General features: G+C 40.2%; 1 long non-coding RNA gene and 1 pseudogene across 2 annotated transcripts in view; one reads left to right on the forward strand and one right to left on the reverse strand.

Annotated features, from left to right (window-relative positions):
- Window positions 1-3050, forward strand: part of LOC124226824 (uncharacterized) — a 3587-nt gene extending 537 nt beyond the window's left edge. Inside the window, exons 3-4 of one of the 2 annotated variants that reach the window (XR_006885364.1) lie at window positions 1818-1985; window positions 2951-3050. This is a non-coding gene — a long non-coding RNA (uncharacterized LOC124226824). Of the gene's footprint in view, window positions 1-1817; window positions 2768-2950 lie in introns of those variants that run through there. The other variant, XR_006885363.1, reaches the window with a different exon arrangement.
- Window positions 3051-4380: 1330 nt separating this feature from the next.
- On the reverse strand, window positions 4381-5465 carry LOC124227107 (N-acetyllactosaminide beta-1,6-N-acetylglucosaminyl-transferase-like; annotated as a pseudogene).
- Window positions 5466-20441: the final 14976 nt, after the last annotated feature.

Genomic DNA, 20441 nt, shown 5'->3' on the forward strand with positions numbered 1-20441 from the left:
CCCGCCCCCCAGTTTACCCACTCACAGATTGCTTTTCCCAGAGAAAGGACTTTCGGATTCCCTTTACAGACCCTTTGTGCTTAAGGTTCGCCCTTAAATTTAGCTGCAGGTGGGAAGTCCCTAAAGTCCCCGATGTGGAGTGACCTCTAACAGATTTGTATCTGTTTTCCTCACAAATGCCTTCCCGCTGGGGAAGGGAAATCACAAGGCGGCGGCAACAGGATTCCATAGGGAATGCCTGGGCTGAATTCGGAGGCCAGATTCTAGCCTCCATCACGCAAGTTGTCTATCTTGAGCAAGTCACTTTTCTCTGATCCCCAGGTTCCCCCCAGGCCACGCAAACAGGAGGGTTTGTGTGCTCTTTACATACTCTTTCAGAGATGAATTATGATACACCTTCCAGGGAACAAGCTCAGTGTTATTATGAATTTATCCAGGTTCCTCTCTTCCTATAAATGGTCAGAAGCAACTTAGAAAATTCAACGACGTTTTAAAAATAAAATTTGCAGTGTTTTTCCTATCTTCTTTTTAACCAACTAGATTTTAGGTTAAATGTGAAGGATAACGCGTTCCCTGACAGTGAATCCCAGATTTCCCAATGGGCCGATCTGCCACATTGTCCAACGGACAAGCCCTTCCTCTGGGGAGAGGCTGGGAACTGAGACCCATGTGAGGCACGCAGGCCAACCACTCATGTGTGATAGCTCTGGGAGGATGCAGGGGTCACTGCCCCGCCCCACCCCCACCCCCAGCAGCGAGGGCTCTGGGGAAAGGCTCACACACTTGGGCTTGGAAGCGTGGGACAAGGGATGTGAGTGGGCAGGAGAGCAGAAAGCCAACACAGTCTTCAAAGAAGCACTACTGGGCAGCGCTGTTCATCCCAAAGATGGCGACTGACTTGTGTTTGAGTGGGTTTTGAGAAAAAGAGGCAATTCTTATGGCCAGAGATATGGATTTTGAACCTAGAATGGCTTTCAGACTTTGATTTGGCTACACAAATCCTGGAAACTCCGACATTCTAAATAAATTCATCTGTTTTTGTGCCTTACTTATTCTTAAGCTTCCGTCCTATTATTCAAGCCCTCAGGCACTCTGCAAATAAGGCTGTTTTCTCATCTCCGCCTCTCCAGTTATGAACCTTTCCTTTCTCCTGTCATCTGTACAGACTGGGTTTTCTACAAACTGCCAGCTCTCTCTCTTCAAAATTATTGCTTAAAATTACACATTGTAAGCAAGAAGGGCTAGAATTCTCTTCCAGGGCATTCATAGCTTATCCCCGATAGTTCTTTACGGCTTATCAAACCTTGTTGGGTACATTACCTACCTAATAGAGACCAGGAATTCTTTAAAAAAATAATAAAATAAAATAAAATAAAATTTGCAGGAGTAGAGTCAAGAGAAGCTGAAGGAAGAACAAGTCAACAGTTCTTAAAATTACTTATTCCTGAAGAGACTAAAAGATGCCCATTTGACCAGTTTTCTTTGGAGTGTTGGGATTATGAGGAATTACTGCTTCCTGTATACTTTTTCCTATTTTCCGTATTTTCTAAAATGGTCATGAATTATTTTTTCTGATTGGGCAAGAGAAATTTCAATGGCCTTGACTGGTTATCTTTTCCCTCATCCTATGCTGAGCTGCACGTGTTAGGCCTGGAGCTACAATTTGACTTTCTCATTAGTGTGCACCTTCCTCAATTTCTTCATGGCCTGGCATTCTGTACCATTTGCAAAAGTATAAAAAATAGACAGCAGCCAATGGGAATTTTGCTAGAGAGGTAAATAAAATGCTTTATCTGATTCTACACCTTTACCAACAGGGGAATAAAATCATTGCATATCTGTACTGGTATACGTCGGTGCTTTACAAACCCTTCCAGATGGCTTTTGAAGATGGAGGAAGGAAAGAAGCAGCAGCTGTTCTGAAGACTGAGGATTGGGTCTTCTCATTTGATAAGAATCAGTCAAGCCAAATCATCTCACGAGAGGTCATTTTCTCTTCCTTGGCAATTACCTAATTATTTCACTGTACCCTTTAACAGATCGTGCCCATTCAAATTCCCACAGTGCTTTCCTACACCTTTGGCTCCATTCTTTTCTCTAAATACCCTTATCTTTTCTTCTACTGACCCACTCAATCTGCTCTTCATAATTAACAAGAGAGCATTTAAATTCTGTGCCCAGCGTGGAGAAAACTGGCAACCCACAAACACAATGAACAATGGCTAATACACGTTTAAAAAATATTCATCTTCAATGAATTGCAAATAAAAACAATAATGCAATTCTTTTTCTGTTTAATTCAAATATTTTTTGAAAAGAAATATATCAGAACATCCACTTTTAGCAGAGGTGAGATGAACTAAGCCCTTGTACACTGGTGGACTGGTTGAAAATTAGGACATATTCTGGAAAGCAGCTGAAGGAGTTCAGAGAGTGCTACCCAAAATATGCCACTATGACATAAAGATTATTTTGAGCTAAAGGCAATTGGGAAGAAGCAAACACAACAAAACTCTCTGCCCTCCCCGTCTCTACCAGGAAGGGTGGGAGGAGGCTTCATCCCCTGACACAACTCTAGACATGTATGGAGCCAGCACCAGAAGCATCTACACAGCAAACCTTGCTAACTAGCCTTTATCGTCCATTAGTTTCCCCATATATTGACCCTACCGCAATTTACCACCCTAAAAGCCCAAATTCCTTTTTCATTGTCTTGTCTCTTCTCCACAAATTTATTGTTCTTTGTTCAGATGCCATATAAGCCCCAAGTTGTAACCATCCCTTCGAGTTACTCATCACTGAGTTTCTCTGTGTGTACAGGCACTGCATGTGTTAATAAACCCTGTTTGTTTTTCTCTTCTTATTCTGTCTTTTGTCAGTTTAATTTCCAGGACCCTAGCTGAAAAACCTAAGAAAGTAAAGAAAACATTTTCTTCTTTTTTCCCTACAGAATTTGGCAATATGTATCAAGAACTTAAAGTGTTCCTATCTTTCCATTTTTAAAGTTTTCATTTCAAAGGCAGTAACACTAACATGTGACAGAGCGTTATGCAAAAAGGTGTTACCTATTTTTGATGTTATCCAGCAGTGATTACAATAGCATTTTACACAGTACAAAACTGGAAATGAATGCTCAACAATTGAGGAACTGGTAAGCAAATTATGGTACATCCATACTATGAGAAAGAATGCAGTTATTTCATATTTTCGGGAAGATAGAGAAATTATTCTGATATATTGTTAAGTGAAAGTAGTAGGACACAAAAAATATGTAAATCAGTGTGACCTAACTACATAAAGCAATACACAGAGAAGGAGATAAATAATGCAAATATAGCCACAGCAAGTACTTCTCAATTTGCATAATGTATAATTTTTGCTTTCCTACTTTTACTTTCAATTTCTACCTACCAATTTTATTTTACACTTTTCTTTATTTCCAGGTTTTCTACAATAGGAATGTATTTTATAATAAGTGAAAAAGTTTTTTAATTTTCTGCCCACCAATAGCTAATACAGTCATGCATCACTTCATAATGGGGATACGTTTCTAGAAATTTGTCATTAGGCGATTTTGTCATTGTATGAGCATCATAGAGTGTGCTTACATTTACCCAGGTGGTACAGCCTACTGCACAGCTAGGCTATATAATACTAATCTTATGGGACCACTGTCATATATGTGGTCTGTCCTTGACCAAAACGTCGTTATGTGGTGCATGACTGTACAGGGTTTTCAAATTTTACACGAAGGGTGAGTTCCTGAAGACTCACATGCCTAGTGTACGGCACTAACAAGAGGGCAGGGTTTCTATTCACCAATCAAAGTGAGGCTGCCTTGTGGCCAGGCCTAAACACAGTCTACAGTTCACTTGGCTAAGAGTGCTGAATTCTTTTTAAAAAAATTTAATTTGGAGAGATTTTCATTATTTCAAATTGTTCTTATAGAGATTTTATTGCCATTTTCCAGATTTCAAACTTTTCAAACATGCACAATTCAAATTCACATCAAATGAGACTATAATGAATAATCCTTGCTGAAGATAATTGAATTCCTAAACAACATACTGTAATTACTTAAAAAACAGTTTTATGTGCCATATCAAAGATTTGTGACACACAATGCAGTAGAAATTTAATAAGTATGTTACACAAGCAAATAGTATATTTATTGATATGTAAGCAGTATAACTTATTTCGTATGAATTCCACTGAAAAGACACAAAAAACAGTAGTCTGTAGTATGTCAATAAAGTCTGGAAACAGGTGAACATACATAAGGCCATCAAGGACATTTTCAAAGTGTAAAATACACACACACACACGCACGCATGCACACACAGAATGCTTCCAGACTTTATGTAGAATGGAAATCAAGTCTCATGCAACTGGGATCCTATTGACTGTTACTCAGAAATGCTTATCAGCTGAGTATGTGTTTTTCGACTACCCGAGTAAATCCATGGCTCTCGGGTCTTGAAGAACAAAATTAGCAAATTCTCTCGTAAGAGCCGAAGTAGATGGTCAGACTATGGGGAGGAAGCGTTCTCATCCAAGTCTACAACATGAAAGGAAACAACAGTATCTCTGTTCCATGTGCGTGTATTTGTTCCTTCTGATAATATGAGGATGAGGCAGCACCCCTGGGGTAACGTTTTTCCCTGTAAATCCCTTCAAATACTGAACTATTATTTCCTTTGTTGGTTTTCAGGGGGAAATCTTGCTCTCAAACACGTTGGTCAAACATATTGATAGTGTACTTCCACGGAACCTCGGTGGGTACAAGGTCTTCCAGGCAGTTCAGGTCAGCCTGTAGCTTGGAAACTCCTGCGAAGACCACAGGCTCCCTCTGAGAAGCCATAAAGGCATTTACAAAGCAGCTCAGAAGCCTTTCCACTGCGTCTTTGAAAGCAGCTGTGGCTTTCTCATGCACATGAACACAGTAGACATTTTGAGGCATGTAAAGAGCCCTGAAGAGCGTTTCAAATGTATCCGTCTTCGTGGATGACCATGACATATGCCAAAGGGAACTCAGCTTCATCTTTAGACAGTAGTTTCATTATGTAGTGATTTTGGATCAAGTATTGTTGGCAAGTTATGTTCCGCAATGGTGTCTTTGATATATTTCCACCCAAGAAGATTTTCTTTCCTGTCACAATCATGTCACAGACTTCTTCAAGGACATTTGACATTTTTCCCATTTGCAGGTATTTTTGCTAGACTCAATTGTTGCTATACAGGAACAAAAGAATTCTAGAAATGGCCAGAAGCCCTACAGTTAACCCAAACACCTTCACCTTCATTTTTCCTTCCATGTCTTCTTCATTTGCCATTTGCCAGAATTCATACCATTGCTGAAATCAGTCTGCAAGTCCATCCTGACTGTTGGAAAATCTACTCCCATTTTGAAGCTCAGTATCGAAGGTATACTGTAAATATTCTGTAAGAACACGGTTACCCTCCGATGTTGGTCTCAATGCAGACACAGATGAAAAGGAGTTAATAAATAACCTTAGTCCCCGTTAGTTGTATTTGTTGAGTCCAAATGCTTGTTTCACGCCCTTGCTTAATTATAGCTTGGTAACTTGTTGTTTTCTTGTCTAACCAAAGGGGTGACTCAACGGTCACAAGGACTTATGAGCTTGTTTTGCAGAGGAAAAAGAATGCCTCAAGGAAGTTACGACCACCAGATAACCAGCCCCCTGCTGCTGCTGACACCAAAAAGTCTGGTTGCTCAAGGTCTTATCTGAAGTGAAAGAAACACGGATTTCCCCTTTGTTTCCCTGAAACTCCTCCTCCCAAGCCCCTCAGCCCTATAAAGATCCCCTGCTTCCTCCTTTTGTTAAGTTGGATCTGAGAGAACCTGTTCTCCTGCCTTTTTGTTTTGGCCAATTCAAATAAACCTATATACTTCCAATCACTGGTGTCTCAGTGATGTCTTACTGTGCATCAGGCACGGACCTGGGGTTAAGAGATTTGGTATCAACTTCTTATTTTGAGCAAGAAGAGAAATATTGCCACTCATTTAAGGGACAGGGAATCAACCACAAGCCCACAGTTCTTCTCTTACACTGAACGGATTGAAAGGATTGAGTGGATCTGAGAACATGAACCACTGGGGCCAACTGAGCAAAAGCTGAGCAGTGTTAGGTACCTTTGTCTACGTCAACCTCAAGTTAAGATCCTCACAAATCTGCCACAGCTGCCAACTCAGGGTGGCCTTCCCCACATGGGGTGAGGACAGAACATGTGTCTGTCTTGCAGCCATTTTACCCCAGAGAAGGGCACCATCGCAATCACCGATGTCATCTTTGAATACCAGGGACAATATATTTCTTCAACTTGGGGCAGTCTCAGTCGTCCTGAGGTAGGTCATCACTGACATTTACATTGACAGCACCTAGAGTTACTCACTAGCAGTGTTTCTCATAGGACTTCAGAGCTGGAAAGAGTCTTGCAGATTATTCAGACCAACTCATTCAATTCACAAATGCAAAACACTGAAAATGAACTCTAACTAATAGCCTATCACACTCTTGTTTCCGTTATCTCACTGACAACCTGTGAGGTAAGTATTGACATATCCATTTTACACATGAGGAAATTAAAGCACAAATGAATGCTGATTTGCCTGATAGCCAATAATGAGTTAATGGTAGCATCAGGTCTCAAACCCAACTCTTCTGATTCCACAGGCCTTCTACCTGGAATATTCTCTCCTCCCACGTTTTCTTGATGAGTTCCCCCATCCATGAAGTCCCCATGTGGCATCTCTTCCCTGGTGTCCCTTCCCTGTCCCCACAAGTCTGAGTTAGGAGCCCTTCCACCTGCCCTAATAGAACCTGGTACCCTTCTAATTGCTTGATTCTTTGTTCCATCACTAGCGCATGGCGGACTATCTACTGATCATTGTATTTTCAGCACCCAGCTTACAGGAGGCCCTCATCATTGGATTAAGTCCAGTTGCTCTTCTTCCCTCTGTAACAGGGCTCAGGAAAACTATGGTGGGGGTGGGGTGGGGGCCCAATCTAGCCTGCCGCATGTTTTTGTACAGCTTGTGAACTAAGAATGGTTTTACGCTTTTAAACAGGTGAAAGAAAATCCAAAGAAGAAAAATATTTTGTGACCTGTGAAAATTATAAGAAATTCAAATTTCCATCTCCGTAATACAGTTTTACCGGAACACAACCACATTCACTTCTTTTCAGATTGTCTATGGCTGCTTCCCATCACAACAGCAGAGCTGAGTAGTTCCAACAGAAACCATCTGGCCCCCAAAGCCTGATGTATTTACTACCTGGCCCTTGACAGACGTTTGCTGATCCTTCCCCTATAATTACTGATGCTTCCGCTAACCATATGCTTTTGGTACATCAAGATGACTGTTGTGGACTTGGTACAATTTTACAGCTTTTTGCTTTATTTTCTAGATTTTCTTGTGAATGCTACAATGACATCATATTTGGGAGCACAGCATGAGCTTTAAAGAGAGACTTATGTGGGTTTGGCCTGGTTTTGCTGGTTCCTAGCTGTGTGGCTTGGGCAAGTGGCTTTACCTTTCTGTTTCAGTTTCTTTTTTTATTGAGGTAACATTTGTTTATGTCTGGCTACATGCCCACTTGGGCAAGCAATGTGGGATAGGTTATGGAGAGACCAAAGAAAAGACCTGAAGACAGCGTACGAGACATATAGGTTTATTGAGAATTACGTACAGGGAGTGTCCAGGGGCGGCTGGCTGGACGGACTTGTGCACTGCTACCGCGGGCAGGGAGGGGACTGTTTATATAGGCAGAGGGGCACAGAGGCTATGTGCTTGCCAAGAGGGGCTGTCCCTGGTACACTCAGCGTTCCCAGGAACAGTAGCTCACCTGGAGGGGTTCTATCTTCCTTCGTGATGTTCTTTGAGTGAGACAAGTTAAGATCTGGGCTGGCCAGGCCCTGGATCATTACAAATCCCAGCAGATGGGCATCTTGCCCAGATGAAGGGGGCCAGAAGGACACACAGCTCGTAAAGGGCTCAGGGTTTATTGCTGAGCAAGCGTGACCCTACAGTTTATAGCATCTTATAGATTTCAAGTGTACATCATTATAATTCAACTTCTGTATACACTGCATAGTGTTTGCTAACAAAAGTCTATTGGCCACCTGTCACCGTACAAACATGCCCCTTTACCTCTTTTCCCCTCTGGCAACCACCAATCTGTTCTCTGAATCTATAAGTTTGTTTGTTTGTTGTTGCTCTTTGTTTTAGGGTTTTTTTTCATCTTCCACATCTGAGTGAAATTCTATGGTATTTGTCTTTCTCTGTTTGATTTATTTCACTTAGCATAATGCCCTCAAGGTCCATCCATGTTGTCTCAAATGGCACAATTTTATCCTTTTCATGGCTTAGTAGTATTCTGTTGTGTATATATACTGCATCTTCTTTAACCATTCATCTGCTGATGGGCACCTGGGTTGCTTCCAAGTCTTGGCTATTGTGAGTAATGCTGCAGTAGACTTAGGGGTGCATAAATCTTTTTTAATTATTGATTTCATGCTTTTTGGATAAATATCCAGAAGTGGAATAGCTAGATCATATGGTAGTTCTATTCTTAATTTTTTGAGGACTCTCCATACTGTTTTCCATAGTGGCTGCAGCAATTTACATTCCTATCAGCGGTGTACAAAGGTTCTGTTTTCTCCACATCCTCTCTAACATTTGTTATTTCTTCTCTTTTTAGTAATAGCCATTCTGATGGGCATGAGGTGATACCTCATTGTGTTTTTGATTTGCATTTCTCTAATAATTAGTGATGTTGAGTATCTTTTCATGGGCCTGTTGGCCATCTGTATATCTTCTTTGGAAAAATGTCTATTCATATCCTCTGCGCATTTTTTAACCAGGTTGTTTTTGTTGTTATTGTTGAGTTATTGAGTTCTTTACATATTTTGGAGATTAACCCCTTATTAGATATATGAGTTGCAAATATCTTCTTCTAATTGTTAGATTGTCTTTCATTTTGTTGATGGTTTCCTTTGCTGTGTGGAAGGTTTTTGGTTTGATGTAATCCCACTTGTTTATTTTTATTTTTGTTTCCTTTGCCTGAGGAGACATATTCAAAAAGATACTGTAAGACCGATGTGAAAATCATACTGCCTATGCTTTCTTCTAGGAGTTTTATGGTTTCAGGTCTTATCTTCAAGTTTGTAATCCATTTTGAGTTAATTTTTGTGTATGGTGTAAGATAGTGGTCTACTTTCATTCTTTTGCATGTGGCTGTCCAGTTTTCCCAACACCATTTATTGAAGAAACTGTCCTTTCTCCATTGTATGTTCTTGGTTCCTTTGTCAAAAGTTAGTTGTCCATATACGTGTGGGTTTATTTCTGGGCTCTTAATTCTGTTCCATTGATCTGTTTGTCTGTTTTTCTGCCAATACCATGCTGTTTTGATTACTACAGCTTTGTAGTATACTTTGAAATCAGTAAATGTGATACTTCCAGCTTTGTTCTTTTTTCTCATGATGCTTTGGCTATTCAGGTCATTTGTTGGTCCATGTAAATTTTAGGATTCTTTGTCTATTTCCGTGAAAAATGTCTTTGGGGATTTTGAAAGAGATTGCATTGAATTTGTAGCTTGATTTAGACAATATGGACTACTTAACAATGTTTATTTTTCTAATCCATGACCATGAAATATCTTTCCATTTCTTTCAGTCTTCTTCAATTTCTTTCAATGATGTCTTATAGTTTTCAGTGTACAGGTCTTTCACCTCCTTGGTTAAATTTATTCCTAGGTATTTTGTTGGGATTGCAAATGTGATTGTATTCTTGAGTTCTCTTTCTGCTACTTTGTTGTTAGTGTGTAAAACTGCAACTGACATTTGTCTGTTGATTATGTACCCTGCAACTTTACTGTATTTGTTTATTATTTCTAATAGTTTTTTTGTGGATTCTTAAGGGTTTTCTGTATATAAAATCATGTCATCTACAAATAGTGACAATTTTACTTCTTCCTTTCCAACTTGGATGCCCTGTCTCAGTGTCACTGTGTGTAAAATAAAGACAATCCCAGTAGGGTTGTTTTGCGAATTAACATGAGTTAATAAGTGGAATGCCCTTTGAGCAGACGTTGACACATAGAAAATACTTGTAAAGTCTAGCTATTATTGTTATCTGCTCATGGTCACTTTTAGAGTTTACCAAACTGGCAAGCTGTGGTGCTGCCAGGTAGTGGCCCTGTACACATAGCTGGACATGCCCTCCCCTTCCTTTAGGTGGTTGAAAATCTTGTGGATGAGAGAATTTTTATGCCATTGCATCATTTTATTTCCCACTAGACTGGGACCAACTAGAAGGAAAGAATATGTCTTTGAAGACGTAAGGAGGAGTGCTCAATGTGGCATTTGAGGGGCACTAAAAACCTGTCTCTGTCAAGGCCTCAACCCCACCACCTAGCCAAGGTATCCACAATGACATATAAGAGGTCTCATAAGGAAGCAAATTGTTGGAGTTATTCAAGAAGGATGACGCAGTGGTAACTTTTATATTTTTCATTAAGCCATTAGCAACCAATGATACTCAACAAAGGTTCTGGAAAAATGGGACAAGAGACAGGCTAGATTAGATGGAAGAAAAGCAAGCAAGGTCTGGAGGGTGAAGTACTATTGGGGATGCTTTGGAATGTGCTGGCAGGGAAGGCAGTCAGGAAAGAACACGAAGGCAGTACCATGCACCTGGGGTTATGTACCCTCACTTTTTCACTTTCGGAATTAGAAATAAGTCTTAAAAATCAAAACTCCTCCAATACCCTAAGCACATTCATATCAAAATTAAATAGTTTCATTTTAATCCTTCTCGTGTAATTTGACTATCAGATTTTAAATTCTCACTATTGTTTTTTCCAGAAAATTTAAGCGGCTACATAAGAGAACAGTCCAGTGACAGAACTGGAAGGAAGCTTGGAGGTCATCTTGTCCCATGCTGTCATTGTACAAAGGAAAGCAAAATGCCATCCAGAGAAAAGCCACTTGCCTGAAGTCACACAGCTGTGGAGCACCAGACCTGAGAGTGGCCGCGGGTCATTGCTGGTCCAATGCAATGAGCTGTTTCCAACAATGTTTCCTTCCTTTTGTCTTATAAAGAAGACTTCAGAAAACAAAAATTTTCAAGCGCTTCGCTAGGCCTAACTCACTGTTCAACTGAAGGACAAATTAAACAAGGGATGAGGTTATCTTAACTTCATGAGATTTGTTCCGATATCCAGTTTCCACCCTCAGAAACCTAAGCTAAATTTAATACTTGTGCTTTTAAAAGAGGCTGGTAAAATACTTGGACTTTGAAGCACAGCACAATAAAACTTATTTGGGCTAGTCTTACCAGGATTAGGTAAATATATCCAAAGCAAAACAAGAATGATTGTGGGAAATTTGCGACAAAAGCGGACAGGCAGATTCAAAACTCCTGTTGAGGGCATCTAATTCTAATAACATTTATATTTACGAAGGTCCTTGAAATCCTTCGTTATCTTCCGTAAATAGGTTGTTTCTCATAAACACAAGAGTTAACCCAATATATCAGCTTGTTTCCAAGCACTTACTCAACGTCTCCACTATGAGGTCCCATTCCTGGTCTTTTCAACCCTCTGCCTTCCCATTGCCCCCGCCCCTGTCCTTCCACAATCGACATGTTCTTGCATTTCTATCAAATTAGCTGGAATGGAAGAGCTTTCAATTGGGAGCACTTTTAATTAGGTGCACATACTGCCACAGGAAAATTTAACACAGAATCCTTTTCTAGTCTCTAATACTGAGGTCTAAAACCTGGAAAATTCAAATTCTACCACTAATCACTGGGGTTGAAGAGGTGCTAATGCATTTTTTTATTGTGGTAAAAAAAAACACAACATAAAATTTACCATCTTACCCATCTTTAAGTGTACAGTTCAATAATGATCACCATAGGCGTATTGCTGTGCAACAGAGCTCTAGAACTTTTCACCTTGCATAACTAAAACTCTATGCCTGTTGAGTAACATCTTCCATATCTCCCCTCCCCAGACCCTGGTAACCACATTCTACTTTTTCTTTCCATGAGTTTGCCTACTTTAGCTGCCTCCCATAAGTGAAATTATGCAGTATTTGTCTTTCTGTGACTAACTTATTTCATTTAGCATAATGTTAACTGAAGCATTTTTGACCTGCACTGATCTGTCCAACAAACCTGAGCTGAGGGGCTAGTACTGGCTAACGTTCCCAGGAAATCTACTTGTAAAATGATAAAAACACAAGTTTGGATTTGTACAGTTTTTTCACATATATTATTTCATTGTCACTTAAAGCAGGGGTTCTCAATCTCAGCACTATTGACATGTTGGACCAGATAACTCTTGGTTGTGGGACTGCCCTGTGCATTGAGGGATGTTTAGCAGCATCCCTGACCTCTGCCCACAAGACGCCAGTAGCACACCCCCCATTTTGACAACCAAAAATGTCTCCAGACATTGCCAAATGTCCCTATAGAGCAACCTTAGACCAATAAGGTAACTTCTAAAAGCTAACTTCTAAAATGAAGCTAACGCTATGTCCTCTATGAGATTTGTGTAATGACTAGTGAGTAATGGCACATAGCAGGCACTTGATAAATGTTATTATTTAATTATAACATTATATAAAGATATGAGATTGATCAGCTAGATGTTGATTATGACTCATTAATGTGATGTTGGACAACAGAGGGCCACTGGATGGGAACTTTAATGATTTTTATTCTAAATCTGGCTCCATCTCTAACTTGCTGTGTGATGTTGGCAAAATTACTGAGTCAGTCTCTCTGGGTCTCAGTTTCACCAGCTGTTAAGGAGAACTAAATAAACTTGCCCTGTGTACTTTATAAAGTTATAACGGGGAGTAAAATTATATAATAAAAGGAAGATACTTTGAAAGTATAAACTCATTACAAATGCAAGTCATTGTTATCATAATATAAATTTTTGTAATATCTTTGGTGAGATATAATTCATATACCATACAATTTACCCATTTGAAATGTACATTTCACTGGTTTTTACCATATTCACAAGGTTATGCAACCCTCACCACTAATTCCATAATATTTTTATTAGCTCCTAAAGAAACCATATACCCATTAGCAGCCACTACCCTGACCCTCCTGATTGGCAACCACCAATCTACTTTCTGAGTCTATAAATTTGCCTATTCTGTATGTTTCATACAAATGGGATATGACGTAAATTTTAATGTGTATAATTTTATAATCATTCATGCAAGAATACTTAGCTCTATTTCTTGAATGGCTTCTCTACACCAGGGACTCAGCTCGACATGTGCTAAGTGCTTGGGATACAGGAGTGACAGACACTTGTTTCTTGCCACACAGACACACACACACACAGACACACACTCACACATACACAGAAGAAAAGACTGGAAAGTATATACTGGAATGTTCACAGTGGGTATCTCTGTGTTGTAGGATTATGGATTATTTTTGTACTTTCACTCCAATCCAGAGTATACATTGCTTTTAGTCATGGGGCAAATGTTTTGTTTAGTTTCATTTTTAAGGGCTAAATACTGGAATCCAGAAACGTCCAAGTGGAAGCCCTCTGCACCAAGGCCATCGCAGGGCACTACGTGTGGGCATCCCGAGAGAGGACAGGAGTTTCAAAATTATTGTAGATCTGAAATTGCTAAGAAAAATACCCAGAGACTTCTGGGCGGCATATATTAACAAAAAGAAAAAGAAATAGTATCTGATATTTTATTAAATTCTTTTCTGTGTCCTGGATAATTTGATTCAGTTTAATGAAATTAAGAAATTGTCAGGAAGAAATTAAACACTGGCCTTCTTTCCACATAGCCTTTCCAGATATGTAGGAAAGATTCGTCAGGGGAGGAAGCTGTCATTTCCTCTCAGTTCCTCCATCTGCCCTCTGCTTGACTTTGACCTCCTGGCTACTGAGTGAGGAGGCACACACGCTACCACCACATCTAACATCCTTCCTGGGCCAGATGCTCGTAAAGTGGAACCGTGGATTGATTAATCAAAACAGAGCTCAAGATGGGTGTTTTATATTTCAAAATTTAAATGTCTACTAGTTATTAATAAACTTTTATTATGGGTTTACTCTGAAAAAAAGGTGATTTTAGAAATACTAAGCCCTCCTCCCTTGCAGACTGACAATTCTAACTAGTCCATTAAAGACCCCAAGATGCCATGCAATAAACAAACCTGGTTGGCTTCATTTAATCCAGCATCATACAAACTCATTATTTTTAGCACTTCATGTTTTGTTTTATTTTGGTAAAATCTACATAACATTTAAGTGTACAATCCAGTGGGATTAAGTACCTTCATAATGTTGTGCAACTATCACCACTATCTATTTCCAGAACTTTGTCATCATCCCAAACAGAAATTCTCTTCCCTTTAAACAATATCTCCCTATTCTTCCCTCCCACCAGCCCCTGATAACCTCTATTCTATTTTCTATCTCTATGAATTTGCCCATTCTGGGTATCTCAGACGAGAACAATCGTATACTATTTCTCCTTTTGCATTTGGTTTATTTCACTTAGCATAATGTTTTCACAGCTCATCCATGTTGTAGCATGTGCTAGAATTTCATTCTATGTAGCATGTGCTAGAATTTCATTCTATCTTACGCATGAATAATACCCATTGTATGTCTATTACACATTTTGTCTATTCATCCTTCTGTTGATGGACACTTGAGTTGTTTCAGGCTTTGGCTGTTTTCTGAAATGACTGTACCATTTTAACATTCCTATCAGCAATGCACCAATTTCTCCACATTCTCACTAACCCTTATTATTTTGTTTTTTTGATAATAGCCATACTAATGAGTGTGTGTCTAAACTCATTTTTGCATGGAACGCTTTCCTTATATAAGTCCTATCAGTAACCTAAGGACCTAGTTAGTGCTCCATGGAAGGCACTCGGGCAATGCCAGGTGATCCATTCAGCAAGTGTGATATATCACATTCCTGCAGAGGAAGTGAGTATAGTTGGAAAATGTCAGACATTCTTGTTTTTTAAAGAATTCTCAATAAGGATTTTGCCTCAGTTTTACCAGGGCAATTAATACCACCAACATACTCAATATCTTGATTCCTATTTTTCACATTACATGTTGCTTTTTAAAATATGTTCTAGGCTAGTTTCTCCTCATACCGTAGCCCAATCGAGCATAAAAGAAAGAGGGCACACAAGTGCAAATACATGCATGTGTGCACATGTGTTCCCATGTGTATGTGTGTGTCCACACACACTCATGGGCCCTCTTCTTCACTCAGAGAAATGGAGAGCACGCATTTTTTAAAACTCAGGCATTCTAACCAGACCAAGCTTTCCCACCTTGATTTTGAGAAAAGTTTAATTTTTTTAATTTATACATTTCTGTATCATTTGAATTTGTTATAATGAGCAATCACCTTTGAAATCTTGAGTGGTTTTGAAAAGAAATAATATGTTATTAAAATATCAATATGCTAACAGAAATACAAAAGGGCAGATGAGGTCCAGACTTGGGACAAAAAAATAAAAACAAACAGGAAACAATAAGTTACATGAAATTTGGATCCAGGGACAAACTTTTATAACAAGTAGAAAATAAAGAGACAATCAGAGTCCAGTAACGGTGAATTTGAACCTCAGAAGAGAGCACGCTAGGAGAGCCTACGGCAGGAGTGGAAAAGCAGAAGGAAATAAACCATGCAGAACACTTAGTTTGGGCTGAACTGTGTCCCCACTCCCTGCAAAGAAAAGTCCATATGTTGAAGTTCTAAACCCCAGTACTCAGAATGGGACCGTATTTGGAGACAAGGTCTTTAAAGAGGTAATTCAGGCTAAATGAGGTCATTGAGTCGGCCCTAATTCAATATGACTGGTGTCCTTATGAGAAAAAGAGATTAGGACACAGACACACACAGAGGAATGACCATGTGCGGACACACGGAGAAGATGGCCATCAGCAAGGCGGGCAGAGGGGCCTCAGAAGAAACCAACCCTACTGACACGCACCTTGATCTTTGACTTCCAGCCTCCAGAACTGTGAAGAGATAAATTTCTGTTGTTTAAACCACACAGTCTGTGATCCTTTGTTAGGGCAACCCTAACAAACGAATACAATAACTAATCGGGAAGAACAAAGCCGATATAAGGACAGAGGTCTGTGATAACAAGAATGAAGGACCCTTGGGTCAGAGTTGGGTCCCAGCCCAGTTGATGAGGGGCTTAGGAATCACATGATTACAAGTGATAGAAACCCACTCAAAGAAGTTCAACAAGAAAGGAGTCGCTCAACTGCAAGAAATGGAGCTGGCTTATGTGGACCAGCATTCTCTCTCTCCCTTTCTCTGAGCATCTGTAAACCACCTTCTCTGCTCACTCAGCTGCCTGCACATGGTCTCCCTGGGCTGCCCTAAAATCATGGCTCCTCAAGCAACCTACATGATCTTCCAGCTCAGCTTCCCCACAGCTAACCAACTAAAGCACTAAGAAAATACTGATTCGAATAGAAATTCCTGGAAGAAAGCACTGGATTGGCCCAATTTGGGTCAGATTTCTATCCTAATAGCTCTGCTTGGGGATGCTGGAGGAGTGGGGGAGGGTGAAGGGTGCAGTTCTAAAGTTACATGTCCTCACGAAAAGAATAGATTCTTCTTTTGTTTCACTGAGGAAGATTCACCCTGAGCTAACATCTGTTGCCAATCTTCCTCTTTCTGTATGTGAGCTGCCACCACAGCATGGCCACTGACTGACAGGTGGTGTAGGTCCATGCCCAGGAACTGAACTCCGGCCACTGAAGCAGAGCACACTGAACTTAACCACTAGGCCACTAGGCTGGCCCAAGAATAGATTCTTTTTAAAAGGGAGGATAAGTGGGGAAGTAAATGATATCTCTGGTTTGGAGAGAAACGTCTCCACTACATCAGATTCAACTAAAATCTAGAAAAATGGATTTGAGATCCAAACTGTAAAGGACATCACTCTTCTAGACAAAAGATGTAGGGCTAATAGTTGGGCCTAGAATATTCCTTGATTCTGAACATAGATATCCTAGCAGTGAAAGAAGAGAAGGTCGCTGGGCATTGTAACCTCAGTAGAACTACATGATGTGGGGGACAATTTCCCACAATAGAAAGTGGGCTATTATCAGAGCAGATAAAAAACTACAGCCTCTTCTTCCATGAGATTTTGTAAATGACTCAATATCTCCTTCCAAGGACCACGGGTTTTCATTTTCTTATAGTCCACAGGCCCCTCTATTTACCGGAATTTCTTGAGTTCAGCCTCTTTTGATTTATCCACTTCACTTTCTAGACATGGCCCAACTATTAGCAATTCAGGAATCAGCACACACTCACACTTCATCATGACTTATTGGAACGGTTTTCAGACATAGGACATCAGACAGCACAGGACAGTGAACCATGAGAGAGCACACATGAGGTGAGCTCTACTATTGGTCCAGCTTACTGAGTAGGGAGGTTTTCAACCATGGAGCAGGAAGGAGGAACCCAGGTGGAGCCTGGCCATCTTCCTGAGTTGAGCAGACAGATTTGGGAATTCAAGGAGGTCCAAGAAGCTTAGGTTCACAGGAGACAGTACTGGAAAGGGGAGAGTATAGACAAAGAACTCCAGACACGCGCAAGGGTCCCCTTCAAGTCTTGAGCTGAATACTGATGAGGAAATACATGTAAGGAAACTCTCCCATGCCAGGGAAAGAACAACCTGGAAGGATTAAAGAGAAGAAGCACCAAAGCCACCAGAGGGCTGGCAATAGTTTGTGTTGCCACCTCTCAGAGGAGAAAAATCTTGTCATTCAAAGTACGTGAGATAGAGCACTCGGAAGGGGATTTCCTTATTAGTACAGCAAAATTAGAGCTAGACTGCAGGCTGCAACAAAATTAGTAAGGATACAGAACTCTTGAACAATTCTTGACCTAACTGACACTGAAAGAACATTTCACCCAACATTGTCAGAATACGTATTATTATGTGTACAAAGAACATTTACCAAAATAGACCATGTTCTGAGCCATAAAATAAGTATCAATAAATATAACAGGATTCAAATCATATAATGAACGTTCTCTGACCATGTGGAATTAAGTTGGAAATCAACAACAGGAAGATATCTAGAAAATCCCTAAATATTTGGGATTCACAGGGAAAGAATGAGACCCTGAAATGAACAACAACAAACACCCAAAATATTTGGAATTTAAGAACATACTTCTAAATAATGCATAGTCCAAAAGAGAAATCAAAAAGGAAATTAGAAAGTACTTTGAACTTCATGAAAATGAAAACACAACTTATCAAAATTTATAGGATTCAGCTGAAAAAGTGCTTATTTTGCCACATGCAAAATAAAGGAAGTACTCAAGATAAGAACAGAAATCAATAAAGTAGAAAACAAAAAAAATAGAGAAAATCAGTGAGGTCGGAGGCTTGTTCTTAAAAAAGATCAGCACATTATGAACAGGGTAGAATATATCAGAGTGATCCCCAGTTCTCAAGAAACAAATCTAATTACTCCCACCTCAGGAGGTAGGGTTGAATTCCCCCATCTGAGGGTAGGCTGGATTTAGTAACTCACTTCCAAATAACAGAGTATGGAAAGAGAAAAATCGTTACTCTACCATGGAGAAATCTGGCAAACCTTTCCTTGACCAAGTGATCAAAGTTCTCACCTCCGTGGCATCGTGGGGATTCAGGGACCCCCTGACACTGTGTGATGAGAAGGGCATGTCACCTCTGTGGTATTCTTCCCCCAAAACTCATAGTCACCGTATAATCTTGAGAAAATACATCAGACAAACCCAAATTGAGGACCATTCTAGAAACTTCCTGGCCAGTACTCCTCAAAATGTCAAAGTCACGAGAAACAAGGCAAGACAGAAACAGTCACAGACCAGAGGAGTCAGGATACATGGCAACTAAATGCAAGGAGGTATCACGAGTTGGATACTGGAACAAAAAAGGACGTTAATGGAAAAACTGGTGAAATCCGAATAAAGACTGAGGCTTAGTTGTTAGTAACGTATCAATGCTAATTTTTCAGTTCTGATAAATGTACCACAAATGTAATGTAAGATGATAACATTAGGGGAAACTAAAACTAGATGGTAGGTGTAAAGGAACTCTCTGTAATATCTTTGCAACTTTTTTCTAAATTGAAAATTATTCCAAAATAAAATTAATTTAAAAAAAGTCTAATTAGCAGCTCTTGTTTAGGCAAAAGCAGAGCCTGGACCTGTATAGTGCAGTGAGAAACACTTAGGGGCGCGTAGATGCAGCTTGGCTTTCAGACCATCCCAGCACTGCTGATGGGGCCCCTGTCCTGCAGCCAGGATGCCGGCACAAGCCCTGAGACCAGAGGGCTCCCATTGGTTGAAGTTTAACAGTCTGTTAAGGGAGCTTAAACATTGACAGCTTTAACTTACCTCTAAGTGGAAATTGACCTCAGGTCCTCCGTATCCATAAAGAGAATGAGGGTGAGTGTTCCCTCATTAATTGTGGCATCCATTTATTATCCGATTTGATAACAAGGAGGGCATAGTTCTGGTTCCTGCACTTCCTGTGTCAACTTGAGCAAGATTCTGAATCAGGGGAGCCTAGATGAGAGAAAGAGAGAAAGGCAGGCACACACATGTACTTTATAGGTTTATCTCTGGGCAAACTCCCTCTTTCATCTTCCTTTCCTGGGTTACCCTCCCCCAGGCATTAGTGGTGCAATCTCAGAATTTTCCAGAACTCTACAACTCTTCAGTAAAATCCCAACAATTTCACATCCTAACTCCACACAGCTGGCTGCTGTTTTGCATTTCTTTTTTGAGGAAGATTACCCCTGAGCTAACTGCTGCCAATCCTCCTCTTTTTGCTGAGGAAGACTGGCCCTGAGCTAACATCCGTGCTCATCTTCTTCTACTTTATGTGTGGGACACCTACCACAGCATGGCTTGCCAAGTGTTGCCATGTCTGCACCCGGGATCCAAACCAGCGGACCCCGGGCCGCTGAGAAGTGGAACGTGTGCACTTAACCACTGAGCCACCAGGCTGGCCCCTGTTTTGCTTTTTAAAATATGTTTGGTTTTGTTTTACAAGTGGCATTAATCTATGTTAATAAATACTGGCAGGTGCCCCTCTCAGAACGATAGACAGGTTTTAGAGATTGGAATAGAGGTAAGTTTGGCCAATGTAGGGCAATGAGGACTGTGTGCTTGGGGGCCGGTTGGCTTCCAGATGCTGTGTAGGCTGAAACCATTTCAAAAGTAGACAATAATCATACAATAAAAAAGTTCACTGGAGACAATGCTCTCGAATAGACCACACACACACACAAATATATATGTATGTATGTATGATCCAGAGAAAACATGAAGTTTTTCATATTCTAAGGATTCACAGC

Source organism: Equus quagga, chromosome 15 (assembly GCF_021613505.1).
Source record: "Equus quagga isolate Etosha38 chromosome 15, UCLA_HA_Equagga_1.0, whole genome shotgun sequence".
In the NCBI taxonomy this organism is placed as follows: domain Eukaryota; kingdom Metazoa; phylum Chordata; class Mammalia; order Perissodactyla; family Equidae; genus Equus; species Equus quagga.